Genomic DNA, 14,990 nt, shown 5'->3' with positions numbered 1-14,990 from the left:
ACATATAGTGATGTCACAGTGCAGATATAACACATATAGTGATGTCACAGTGCAGATATAACACACACAGTGGTGTAACAGTGCAGATATAACACATATAGTGATGTCACAGTGCAGATATAACACACACAGTGATGTCACAGTGCAGATATAACACACACAGTGATGTCACAGTGCAGATATAACACATATAGTGATGTCACAGTGCAGATATAACACACACAGTGATGTCACAGTGCAGATATAACACACATTGATGTCACATTGCAGATATAAAACAGTGATGTCACATTGCAGATATAACACACACAGTGATGTCACAGTGCAGATATAACACATATAGTGATGTCACAGTACAGATATAACACACACAGTGATGTCACAGTGCAGATATAACACACACAGTGATGTAACAGTGCAGATATAACACACACACAGTGATGTTACAGTGCAGATATAACACATATAGTGATGTCACAGTGCAGATATAACACACACAGTGATGTCACAGTGCATATATAACACACACAGTGATGTCAGAGTGCAGATATAACACATATAGTGATGTCACAGTGCAGATATAACACACACAGTAATGTCACAGTGCAGATATAGCACACACAGTGATGTCAGAGTGCAGATATAACACACACAGTGATGTAACAGTGCAGATATAACACATATAGTGAAGTCACAGTACAGATATAACACACACAGTGATGTCACAGTGCAGATATAACACACACAGTGATGTAACAGTGCAGATATAACACATATAGGGATGTCACAGTGCAGATATAACACACACAGTGATGTCACAGTGCAGATATAACACAAATAGTGATGTCACAGTGCAGATATAACACACACAGTGATGTCACAGTCCAGATATAACACATATAGTGATGTTACAGTGCAGATATAACACATATAGTGATGTCACAGTGCAGATATAACACACACAGTGATGTAACAGTGCAGATATAACACATATAGGGATGTCACAGTGCAGATATAACACATACAGTGATGTCACAGTGCAGATATAACACACACAGTGATATCACAGTGCAGATATAACACACACATTGATGTCACAGTGCAGATATAACACATATAGTGATGTCACAGTACAGATATAACACACACAGTGATGTCACAGTGCAGATATAACACATATAGTGATGTCACAGTGCAGATATAACACAGACAGTGATGTCACAGTGCAGATATAACACACACAGTGATGTAACAGTGCAGATATAACACATATAGTGATGTCACAGTGCAGATATAACACACACAGTGATGTCACAGTGCAGATATAACACACACAGTGATGTCACAGTGCAGATTTAACACACACAGTGATGTCACAGTGCAGATATAACACACACATTGATGTCACAGTGCAGATATAACACATATAGTGATGTCACAGTACAGATATAACACACACAGTGATGTCACAGTGCAGATATAACACATATAGTGATGTCACGGTGCAGATATAACACATATAGTGATGTCACAGTACAGATATAACACATACAGTGATGTCACAGTGCCGATATAACACACACAGTGATGACACAGTGGCAGGATAATGCACACTGACACAGTGATGTCACAGTACAGGGTTAATGCACACAGATATGTCAAAGTATAGGGATAATGAATACAATGATGCTAGAGGCCATGAATAATGCATACAATGATGTTACAGTACAAGGATAATGTACACAGTGATGTCACAGTACAGGAATGATGCAAATAATGATGTTAGAGTGCATCGATGCTGCACACAAAGATGTCACAGTACAGGGGTAATGCTCACAGTGATGTCACACAACAGGGATAATGCTCAGTGATGTCACTGTACACGCATAATGCATGCAGTGACGACACAGTACAGAGATAATGTACAAAATGTGTCCCAGTACAGGGCTAATGGACACACAGTGATGTCAAAGTATCGGGATAATGAATACAATGATGTTAGAGTCTATGGATAATGCACACAGTGATGTCACACTACATGGGTAATGCACACACTGATGTCACACTACATGGGTAATACACACTGTGATGTCACAGTACAAAGGTAATGTACAGAATGATGTGCCAGTACAGGGAGGTTTGGAGAGAGTGACTTCATGATAGCACTCAAGTATATACGGCAAGTCCATAGAGAGGGATTTGCTGACACCGATGGGCTGAAGGTTAATATTATTTATTGTATAACCAGCTGCACGGGTGCTATGTCTGTCCCCTTAGTTGTTTTTCAGCCGGACACTTGTGGCCCAGCTGGAGGTTCCCCGATCTTTATTTCTTTGGTTTGCATGGTAGTAAAGTCTGTCACTGCCTGTATATGGAGTAAATTGGTGTAAATGTGGATAGGATACCCCAGATGAACAATTTGCTTCTCTTGCGGTGTAGATCACAACTGGCTTCAAGTGTTGCTACCAATTCTGCATGGTGTACATAGACCATATGAAGAAAGCTTCTCTGAAGATTATCTTCTGTTTGGCACTTTAGGCTTCTCAATGACATGTTCATCCTTGCTTGTCCTCTTTCTTGTTCTTTTAGCCATTCCAAGTAAAATTGCCTTTTCCAATGAGTTGGGTCTTCTCATAATATACAAGATCAATCTTCAGACTGGTCATTTTTTTTTATCAACAACCTATTGATTTGTTTCCTTGATGACCATGGTATTCTCAAAGCTTCCATGAACACCTTTACCAGTCTATCTGAAGGGCAGAAGGCTGCATTTGGCCCTCCGATGTCTGATATGAAGGTTCTAGGAGAAGGCAAATTCATATAGCAGAAATGGCTATGAGATGAGTGCTCTTATATATTCCAAGATTCAACACATATCCTGAGATGAGTGGTGCAAGAATATGATTTCATGAGGTTCTATTATAATTGTCTCTACTTTGCTTCAATGGTTGTGAATTACGATGAATTGCAAGCTGTCGAAAGCTGTGCTAGCATGTTTGTGTTGTAGTAGTGAATATGTACAGCGAAAAATTTCAGTCCTTGACAAAATTTGTGGAACGACAACACTGAACAAAATTATAAACGCAACACTTTCGGTTTTGCTCCCATTTTGCATGAGCTGAACTCAAAGATCTGAAACATTTTCTACATACACCAAAGACCCATTACTCTCAAATATTGTTCACAAATCTGTCTAAATCTGTGTTAGTGAGCACTTCTCCTTTGCCGAGATAATCCATCCCACCTCACAGGTGTGGCATATCAAGGTGCTGATTAGACAGCATGAATATTGCACAGGTGTGCCTTAGACTGCCCACAATAAAAGGCCACTCTGAAATGTGCACAGTTTTGCCTTACTGGGGATGGGGGGGGTCATAAAACCAGTCAGTATCTGGTGTGGCCACCATTTGCCTCAGTGCAACACATCTCCATCGCATTAGGTTAATCAGGTTGTTGATTGTGGCCTGTGGAATGTCGGTCCACTCCTCTTCTGTGCGAAGTTGCAGAATATTGGCAGGAACTGGAACGCGCTGTCGTATACGCCGATCCAGAGCATCCCAAACATGCTCAATGGGTGACATGTCCGGTGAGTATGCTGGCCATGCAGGAACTGGGTTGCTTTAAGCTTCCGAGAATTGTGTACAGATCCTTGCAATATGGGGCCGTGCATTATCATGCTGCAACATGAGGTGATGGTCGTGGATAAACGGCACAACAATGGGCCTCAGGTCTTGTCACGGTATCTCTGTGCATTCAAAATGCCATCAATAAAATGCATCTGTGTTCATTGACCATAACCCCACCGCCACCATGGGCCACTCGATCCACAACGTTGACGTTAGCAAACCGCTCACGAACACAATGCCACACAAGCTGTCTGGTATCTGCCCTGAACAGTGAAAACCGGGGCTCATCCGTGAACAGAGCCAGACGCCATTGAATGTGAGCATTTGCCCACTCAAGTTGGTTACGACGACGAACTGCAGTCAGGTCCAGACCCTGATGATGATGAAGAGCATGCAGATGAGCTTCCCTGAGACGGTTTCTGACAGTTTGTGCAGAAATTCTTTGGTTATGCAAACCGATTGTTGCTGCAGCTGTCCAGGTGGCTGGTCTCAGATGATCATGGAGGTGAACATCCTGGATGTGGAGGTCTTGGGATGGTGTGGTTACACGTGGTCTGCAGTTGTGAGGCAGGTTGGATGTACTGCCAAATTCTCTGAAACGTCTTTGGAGACGGCTTATGGTAGAGAAATGAACATTCATTGCACAGGCAACAGCTCTGGTAGACATTCCTGCAGTCAGCATGCCAATTGCACGCTCCCTCAAACGTTGCGACATCTGTGGCATTGTGCTGTGTGATCAAACGGCACATTTCAGAGGGGCCTTTTATTGTGGGCAGTCTAAGGCACACCTGTGCAATATTCATGCTGTCTAATCAGCACCTTGATATGCCACACCTGTGAGGTGGGATGGATTATCTCGGCAAAGGAGAAGTGCTCACTAACACAGATTTAGACAGATTTGTGAACAATATTTGAGAGTAATGGGTCTTTTGTGTATGTAGAATATGTTTCAGATCTTTGAGTTCAGCTCATCCAAAATGGGAGCAAAACCAAAAGTGTTGCGTTTATATTTTTGTTCAGTGTACCGTATATTCATGTATTTTTTATATACCGTTTTATCCCCATAGATATTTTCTCATAGTGGAAGATCTGTTTTTGATACAGCTATGTAAAAAAAAACATACAGTACATTTGTGTTACCCCAAACACAGCTCCTAACCCTTAAATTTTACCCAACCGTTCCTGTATTTGATGTGAATCCCCTCAAAGGGCCAGATTTGAGGATTCCCAGTTCCTTTTGAAACCAATAAAAAGCCTCAGAGACACCAGACTGGACAATTCTTCTCGCCCCAATGATACTTAAAAAAAAAATCAAACTTTTTTGGTCTACCATGAAAATCCCCGTCTACGATAAAAACACCTGTTAGCTCTAATTACATAGACTCCTGAGATGAAGCTCAGAAGCTCATCTGCTGGTATATCAATAACCTGAGCACCTTTCTCATCCCAAAACGTTTCATGTGAAGAGAAAACAATGAAAAAAAAAACTCTTTTTCCTTTAAGTATAAAAACTTTTGCCATTTATGATCTGTCTTCTTCAGTGTCTCAGTGTTAATTATGGCGTAGGCACAGCACTTTAAGTAATTGTTAGCTTTATACCATAACCCAAGACTAGATCTGGGAGTTTACAGCGTTACCATATCCTTATTAACCACTCACTGGGGATGTGCTGAAAAGAAAATATGAGATTCCAGATTGAAGATTGTGTGGTTATGAATTCATGATGAGCAGAAACTTTGAATGACGGCCTCAATATCGCTCCCTAAGTATGCGTTTAATATCTGGAGTTTAGAGATAATGGGGTGGAAATGTGAGCCGAATCAACACGTGGCCATTGGGGAGCGAATAATATTTCAGAAAGCATCTCTCACTATATTTCTAAATGGCTTATTACTTGTGAGGATATAAACAAAGCGATTGCAAGAAAAGTTTTAATAACCAGAACGGATGTAGCAGAGAGGATCCTGACAATGGAGTGGTGTTGAGATTATGAGTTGGCACAACTCTTCATGAAGTCAGTGATTTAGGTATCCTTTAAAGCGGTTGTTCACTTTTTGGGGGCATTGAGCAGACCACCTCGCTTGGCCAGACCAACCCAGTCACTGTCCTTAGCTACATCTGCTTTGACGCCACTGAAGCCAATGACTGGGTGAAGCGTTGACCTGGCCCCCATGTATCACTTGACCAATTGACATGACGCAAGGGGGGGGGGGGGTAGGTCATCCCTGCAGCCAGTCACTGACTGAAGCAGCATCAAAGCAGATGTCAACAGCAGGGGACCAGAGTGAGGTAGCGGCAGCCAGGAAACGAAGGAGATGGGACCCGCGGTGGGGAGCAGGTAAGTATGCTTCCCTTTCACAGGTGTAAACCCCACCAGAATAGGAACAACCCCTTTAAATATTGCACATTGGATGAATGTTGGCCACACTCACCAATTTCGAGAGGATCTAATGTATGTAGGGGTGGGCTTACTCAACCCTGATTGGAGATGTCAGAGGAAAGAAAGATCAGTCAGTTGGATTCCAACATGCCTGATCGATCATTCTCAAGGAATATAAGACTCCACCAGTCTCTATGTCTAGCAGCTACTTACTCCACTCTCCCATTAGGAAGACCTACACATTGGGCTGATCATGCACGTGAAGGAGGGATGGGGAAGAATAGGTGTCAGATGTACAAACAAGCTATCTAAGGTGTATGAAGGCTCTGGGTTGAATACATTGGTAACTAGTTACTAATTATTTTCACTCTAGCATGGGTAAGTGGAAGCCATCTTGTATCTATATTCAGGACATAGAAGGGATATTCCATACTGCATGTTTTTTAGTTTTTTTTTTGTAATTACAGAATTTACCCTTGCTTCAGCCATTCCTCACCACTGCCGTTCCAATGGTGCCAGGGTCCCCACTGCTCTTCACTTCCAACTGCTGTTACAGAACAACCGGAATTGGCTAGAACAGCAGAGCAGCCAATCACTGGCTGCAGTGATAACTCACCTCAGCCAGTGATTGGCTGAGTGGTTATCAAAGCCACTTCCTGCTGTGCGAAGGCATCCGCAGATAGTGGAGAGCAGCTCTCTCCGTTCACTTCAATAGCTCTTCTGAAAACAGCCAAATCTATGCTGTTGAGTAGTGTTGATCATGAATATTCGAATTGCGAATTTTAATCGCGAATATCGGCACTTTGAGAATTCCCGAATATTTAGAATATCGCTAAATATAATCGTAATCGCGAATATTCGCAATCAAGAAAATGATGCCTGGAGATCATGAATTCGCGAATTCTCGAATATATGGCGAATATTCGCCCAAATATTCACGAAATATCGTGAATTTGAATATTGCCCCTGCCGCTCATCACTACTGTTGAGGTGAATGGAGAGAGTTGTACATCCGAGCACACCTCTTTTTTCCAAGCTGGGCACGCTGGGGCCCCATTCTTGAGATAGAAACTGATCCCGGAGGTGAGATCTACACCTATCAGACATTTATGGCATATCCTGTGGTCAAACATGGTCAAAACTGCTGGCAGATTCCCTTTAAAATCTCTAAAAAAAAAACTTTTGTGACCCCATATTTTTTTTTTCATTTTTTTTTTAACCATACAGCAGATACTGTACATGTCCCTGCTTGTAAAATAGATGCCTGGTTCCTAAATGTTTCTGTAATGCTGCCGAGAGGTATGACCAGACCAGAACATAATAGCTTCATGAGTGATAATGAAGTCAGCAAAGCCACCGTATGTAACAGCTTGGAGATCTGCCAGAGCCAGTGAGCGTGTCCTTTAACAAAGGGGAGACGAGCTGCAAAGAATGTGTGGAGGGGCAGGTTTATTGTGCTGTAAATTAGTCTTTTTCAACCCTCAAGAACAATTTAAGGATAATCAGAACAGGTCAGAGTGTCTTTATTCAAGATTACATTAGCTAGAAGAAAAAGCTGTATTAACCTCAAGTAAATGTCTCTCGGAGCGGACAAATTTACTTGCATTTTCCCCACAAGTACAGATTTTTACATGCTCTACTGTTATATGGGCATAGCTTAACCCTTTTACAACAAGACAATGGATTTTTTCAGGATACTGTACTGGGAATTGTGTATGATTCCAAAGCAAATTTTTAAATCTGCTTGATTGGCTGCTTTTTAGAATGAAAACACTTAAAAATAATACCGCCCGTAAAACGTATGTATTAAAAGTTATGTTTCTAAACACATAAACTATTACTGTAAAATGTATTTCAAAAATACCTCAAACGTAAAAAAATACTATAGGTATTGTTATTCCATCTTGATTATATGTCTGTTTTTTTAGGTACTGTATAAAAAGAAAAGAGTGATTAAAAAAAGTTTATAAATAAATAAAAAAATTGAAATGCTGAAATAAATGGAGGGAAGGAGTGTAAGCCTGTTGGTAGTTACAGACACAGACAGTGAGCCCTAACCTACAACCCAGCCCTCTTTCTCTACCTGTTTGCAGTGCAAGCCCTAGGTAGCAGGACCACAACTGGTCGACAGTCTCTATGCAGAGAAAGACAAACACCTAGAGACAAACGACACAAAGACAAAGTTGTACGTGAATGCGTCACAACAAGAGGGACAATGCAGTACAAATACAAGACAGAGAGGGGTCAAAAGGCGAGCCGAGGCCAGAACCAGTTGGGATGTACAGTACAAATCATGAGAGACAGAGAGTATACACAGGACAAACTGTGGTCAAAGACTCGAGCAAACTAAACCAAATCAGCACATGAGCAGGAACCTGGAACCTAGCTTGGTAGACCAAACAAGACTATCACTGGCACTGGTGTATGACCAGTAAGGGGTTAAAGTAGAGCACCAAGTTCCTGGATAAGCACCTGATAGGTGCTCCATTATTCAGAAACACTAGCACACAGGAATAGAGCAGCTGAACAATCAACCCACTGCTAATCTCCTCCAGAACACGCCCGTTGCGGGGAGAAAAAGCGCATTGCATCCTGCTGCTAAGGATGCTGTCTCTTCTCCAGGGGGCGTGACTCAGCAGCGCAACTCTTCCGACACAGCCACACCAAGGCTGAGGATTGCCCTGGGTTATTCAAATTGTGCCAATTTTTGGAATATATTACACCAAAAACGTTGCAAATGTTTGGTTATGCCAAAACTGGCGACAATGGACTGGGCGTGAACTCATGTTTTAAGACAGATTTATTAAGAAGAAAACCCAAAAAATGACACAACTTTTGCCATAAATCTCTGCCTGTTGATAGCAAATATAGATTTCATTATTGAGCTTTCAGGCAGTTCCAAATGTATTAAAGGGCATGAACTTTTAAATATATTTGGCACCGTTTTTTTGTTGTATGAGATGCCAATTTAAATAGTTCTGCCCCAAAGTTTTTTTTTTTTTTTTTTAATAAGCATTACATTATGAATACCATGGTAGTAGTGGCATGCTGTACATAGAAGGCTAGAAAGGGTCCACCATTATTGAGCCAAGGTAGTGTAATATTTGTTTATCCATCAATTCTCTTTCCATGACCCTATAAACAATTATCCATCCCTTACTTCATAGAGGAGAATTCTAAACTGATGCACACTACTCTAATGAAAAGGAGATGGCAAATAAAAATTTCCAAAAATTCAGATTTCAGCCAAATCTAAATTTTTGTGATTCGATAGATCTCTCAATGGGACACCAAACATTTTACAGATCAGAAGTTGTCAGCGTGTGAATTTGGCTATTGTGCCCTCAGTTGCAGTATTGAATGGGTTAATCTGCTCTGTGTGTGTACCTGGTTGACCAATTAGTTATCAGCCCACTATATATTCTGTGTTTCTGCTCCGCCTCTTTGCCTGTGCAATTGAGATCTTGCTCTGTCTCCACAGAACCAGGTCCTATAACTTGCTAGCATCAGTAAAGAGCTTTAATCTGTCTCTTTGTGTGCCAGCTTCTGCTCTGTTGCCCGGGTTCTGTTTGTCAGGGTGCTAGCTTCTTTCAACGTGCCTGGGTTCCTGAAGTATTTCTGCCTGCGTTCCTGAAGTCTGTCTGCTAATGCTAGTAGTTATGCTTTATACCTAAATTCTGTGTTTGTCTTGGAATTGCATGTACTCTGTCTGTCTGATCTCTGCCTAGTTATTTCAGGGTGCATCTCTGACTTCCATGGTTCAGCCGCCAACTATGCTGGGACTATTTCATGGAACAGCAGCCTGGTGGCTACCCTGCAGTGAAGACCAGATCTCTATGTAGGCATTAAAGGGTGAACATTTGTGTACCTCCAGGACAATGCCATCAGGATTAGCCCAATGTCAATCTAGTTAGTTGGCACAGTGGTTCCACAACCATTGTCTATAAAAATGTTGTGGCTCCCCTGCAGCGAAACCAGATCCCTGAATAGATGTAAAAGGGTTAAAACCAGTGGATCGCTGGGACAATGCCCTCAGGATTAGCCTAACATAAATCTGGTTGGTCGGCACAGTGTTTCTACAGCCATTGTCCTTAATAGTTTGAACAGATCTGATACATAACTATTTGTGCACCATATTTTACTTTAAAAATAAAATTCAACAGTGCAGTGTGTTTTGTTACTATTGCCAACCATCCATTTACCCATAGCTAGTAATGTCCCTGTCTTGGTGTTAAAAATGTTGAAAGGGGTTGGATACAGTCCTAGGAGACCTCAGAATGTTATACACATCTTTTCATTGCAATCTAAGCACTTTAAATCTCTCGAGTTGCAGACTGATTCATTAGAATCGAATCAGAAATTAATTTCAAACAAATCACTAGATAGGACCAAACGGGAGAGTAAACTTATTTCTACCAGAGCCCCAAAGCAGCCACATGGCCTACTTATGTGGTTTATATGTCCTTGTGTTGTCAGGACAATATATTCAATCTAATATACACTACTCACTAAAGGTTAGTGATATTTGGGTTGTGGGTGAAATTTCAGGATGAACCTAAAATGCACTCTAACCTGAACTTAATGTGACCTTCTCTAAACTTTTGAATGCACATGTCCAATGTTTCAGTACTTTTTGCACAACTTGCTGTTCTCTAACAAGGAGCTTAACGGCAAAAATCAAAACAGTTGTTTGATCCATGAATCTCCCATACATTTTCTGGTTCAATTAGAATTGGTATTTAAACAGTCCTTCTCATCATGTTGTTCACATTTTAACACCATGAGACCAGGACAACACCTAACAATTGATCTACAGTACCTCGCCATTGTGAGGCTTCAAGCAGGATGTTCTCAGACAGAAGTGGCCACTGAGGTTAGAGTGTCTCAGAGTGTCATCAGCAGGTTGCAACAGAGATACAGAGAGACTGGAAGAGTCACAAAAAAGGCATAGAAGTGGACTTCCTTTGGCCACATCCCACACTGATGACCACTTCATTGTGAACAATGCCCTGCAGAACCTGATGATGAATGCCACACAACTCCAGGCACATTTTAGGCAGGTGAGAGCCACCCAAGTGTCACGTCAGACAATTCAAAACCATTTACATCACCGTGGTCTGCGTGCTAGACAAGCTGCAAGGGTACCTGATCACACCACCAGACATAGGCATCATCGTCTTTCATGGGCCAAGGAGCATCTATGCTGGATGATGGACCAGTAGGCCTTAATGCTGTTCACTGCACTGCCAACGATGTTGGAGACGTGAAGGAGAGCGCTATGCATCAGCCACTGTTGTCACCAGATGAGCATTTGGTGGTGGTGGTGTTACAGTGTAGGCAGGTGTGTCTAGTCAATACAGAACTGCCCTAAACTTTGTGAATGGTACAGTGACAAGCCCATACTACTTGAATAACATCATTAATCCAGTCATTGTGCCTCTGCATGAACAACACAGGCCTAATTTCATCGTCATGGATGACAATACCGCAGCTCATCGAGGTCGCATCATCAGTGAATGGTTGCTGGAGACTGTGGTACCTCAAATGGAGTGGCCTGCACTTTCTCCATACCCGAATGCCATTGAGAACCTATGGAATCAGTTGAGTCGCCATGTAGAGGGTCATAACTTTGTACCCCAGAACCTCAATGACCTGAGGGCCACCCTTCAAGAAGAGTGGGATGCCATGCCTCAGCAGACAATAAGTCAACTTGTGAACAGCATAAGATGTCATTGTCAAGATGTAATTTGTGCATAAATTTCACCCGGAAACCAAATATCCCTAACTTTTTGTGAGTAGTATAGTAGTATATATATTTATATAAATATATTCATATATATATATATATATATATATATATATATATATATATATATATATATCAAAGCGGCTGGACAGCACTGCAAACAATAGTAGAACAAAGTAGGAAAAAAGAGGTGCCAGCGGCTATGGCGGTGATCCTCCCATCAAACCATAAATGAAAAAGGAGATTCCACAGCACTTCCCAATAATAGATAAGTGTTTATTTCACCAGATGCACCTGGTGAAATAAACACATATCTATTTTTGGGAAGTGCCATGGAATTTCCTTTTTCTTATACAGTGGGATGCGAAAGTTTGGGCAACCTTGTTAATCGTCATGATTTTCCTGTATAAATCGTTGGTTGTTACGATAAAAAATGTCAGTTAAATATATCAAATAGGAGACACACACAGTAATATTTGAGAAGTGAAATGAAGTTTATTGAATTTACAGAAAGTGTGCTATAATTGTTTAAACAAAATTAGGCAGGTGCATAAATTTGGGCACTGTTGTCATTTTATTGATTCCAAAACCTTTAGAACTAATTATTGGAACTCAAATTGGCTTGGTAAGCTCAGTGACCCCTGACCTACATACACAGGTGAACCCAATTATGAGAAAGAGTATTTAAGGGGGTTAATTGTAAGTTTACCTCCTCTTTAAATTTTCTCTGAAGAGTAGCAACATGGGGGTCTCAAAACAACTCTCAAAAGACCTGAAGACAAAGATTGTTCACCATCATGGTTTAGGGGAAGGATACAGAAAGCTGTCTCAGAGATTTCAGCTGTCTGTTTCCACAGTTAGGAACATATTGAGGAAATGGTAGACCACAGGCTCAGTTCAAGTTAAGGCTCGAAGTGGCAGACCAAGAAAAATCTCGGATAGACAGAAGCGACGAATGGTGAGAACAGTCAGAGTCAACCCACAGACCAGCACCAAAGACCGACAACATCATCTTGCTGCAGATGGAGTCACTGTGCATCGTTCAACCATTCAGCACACTTTACACAAGGAGATGCTGTATGCGAGAGTGATGCAGAGGAAGCCTTTTCTCCGCCCACAGCACAAAAAGTGCCGCTTGAGGTGGGCTGAAGCACATTCGGACAAGCCAGCTTCATTTTGGAATAAGGTGCTGTGGACTGATGAAACTACTCTCATTGGAACCTACAGGAAGTGTTTAGAGGCTGTAATTTCTGCAAAAAGAGGATCTACTAAATATTTCATTTTTGTGGTGCCCAAATTTATGCACCTGCCTAATTTTGTTTAAACAATTATAGCACACTTTCTGTAAATCCAATAAACTTCATTTCACTTTTCAAATATCACTGTGTGTGTGTCTCCTATATGATATATTTAACTGACATTTTTTATCGTAACAACCAACGATTTATACAGGAAAATCATGACGATTAACAAGGTTGCCCAAACTTTCGCATCCCACTGTATATATCTAATATATAAAGCTGAGTGTATGTGTGTATGTTCGCTAAAGGAATCCGCACCGTTGCATTTATAGTTACAAAATTTGGCACACAGGTACATCAGGGGTCCGGGAAGGTTTTAGACTAGGTCTCAGCTCTCTAGGACGTACTGTTCCTGTGATATTCCCAAAAAATGCATTCGCCAATAGAAGCTTGGTCACATGACCCTTATCAGCCAATAGAAGCTCGCAGGTCCTTCAGTCTCCATATACACAGTTTTACTTCAGTTTTCCATAACAACCCAGCCATTTATCTTCACTGATGTAGGAGAGCTTTAAATGAAATCTGTCACCAGGATAATTGCTATTGAAGTTAAGCCATGGCCTTATAGCCCTTAGCACCTTATTTCAGGATGTGCCTTTGTTTCAGCAATAGATGTTTTTATCCTCTGAAAATCCAGTTTATTTGGTATGCAAATGAGCCAGTAAGGTGCCCAGAGGGGCGTCAGTCTTGCAGGAAGGAGCCCAGACATGCCCGCACCACAATGTGTCCACCCTCAAAAGACTTAAAACTCTGCCCCAGGTCCCGCTAAACCACGCCCCTAATCTTGTTAGGCCACCCCCCCTCTCATTCCTGAGCCGACGGGGATTGAGGTAAAAATCTACTTCTGTCAGCTGCAGGGGTGGGAGGGATGTTGACTTTCTCCCTGCAGCTTACACTCAGACAGCACAGTGCTGCTGTCTTAGAGTGAGCTGTTCAAAAAGGACACACCCTCGATCCTGTTAGGCCACACTCCCAACCACTCCTAAGCCGACTGAGATTGAAAAAATGAAGTTAAAAATCAACTTCTAGGTCCCGCTAAGCCATGCCCAATCTGGTTAGCCCATGCCCCCTCCACTCCTCAGCTGACAGGATTTGAAAAAATGAAGGTAAAAATAAACTTCTGCTAGCTGCAGGGGTGAGAGGGAGGGTAACTTTCTCCCTGCAGCTCACACTCAGACAGTACAGTGCTGCTGTCTTAGAGTGAGCTGTTCAAAAGGACAAGCCCCCTATCCAGTAAAGGCCACTGTTAAGGGGGTGGGCCCGTGTGGAGGTCGCTGTCAAGGGGGTGGTATGCTGTGAAAGTCACTGTTAAAGGGGAAGGCTGCTGTAAAGGTCAAAGTTAAAGGGGTGGGCTGCTGTGGAGGTCTAATTTTAACGGACGGGGCACTGTGGGGGGGGTCAGTGTTAAGGGGTGGGGTGCTGTAGATCTCACTGTTATAGTGGATAGTGGATAGTGTTTTAGCGACACACACAAACATTAAATGAAATAGATTAAATATATCAGAGCAAAGCCGGATCCTTCAGCTAATATATATATATATATATATATATAAAAAAGCAAATTAAGTACAAAAAAATAAAGCAAGAAAAGTCGTTCCATTCAATTAAAACAAAAAAGTGCATTAAATATAAGAGTATAAAAAGTCCACGCTTGTTATAGCGGGGGTTATAAAAATTCAGCTACCCATAAATAATTGAAGCGTTAGCGTTTTATGGGGAAGGAAGTCATTATTGCTTAAATACCTTGCTCTTTCAAAATGTCACAATTCAAGAAGGGTAAGCATAGACAAAGGCAACTCAGCTCAAATCTATAAATCAATCTCATGTATTTCCTTCATGTTTTTTTTTTTTCTTACTTTTTTTGACATATGAACTTTTTATCAGTGAAGAAATACTTTGGGTTTTAGCTTTATGCAATTAAATTTTATTAGAAACTG

General features: G+C 41.5%; 1 protein-coding gene across 6 annotated transcripts in view; it reads left to right on the top strand.

Annotated features, from left to right (window-relative positions):
* CTNNA2 (catenin alpha 2) overlaps positions 1 to 14,990 on the top strand; it is a 2,102,590-nt gene that overhangs the window by 729,966 nt on the left and 1,357,634 nt on the right. The gene's annotated exons all lie outside the window — the stretch shown is intronic.

This window comes from Bufo bufo, chromosome 2, assembly GCF_905171765.1.
Source record: "Bufo bufo chromosome 2, aBufBuf1.1, whole genome shotgun sequence".
Lineage (NCBI taxonomy): Eukaryota > Metazoa > Chordata > Amphibia > Anura > Bufonidae > Bufo > Bufo bufo.
The sequence above is the reverse complement of the archived record's forward strand: the minus strand, read 5'-3'. Positions and strand labels throughout refer to the sequence as shown.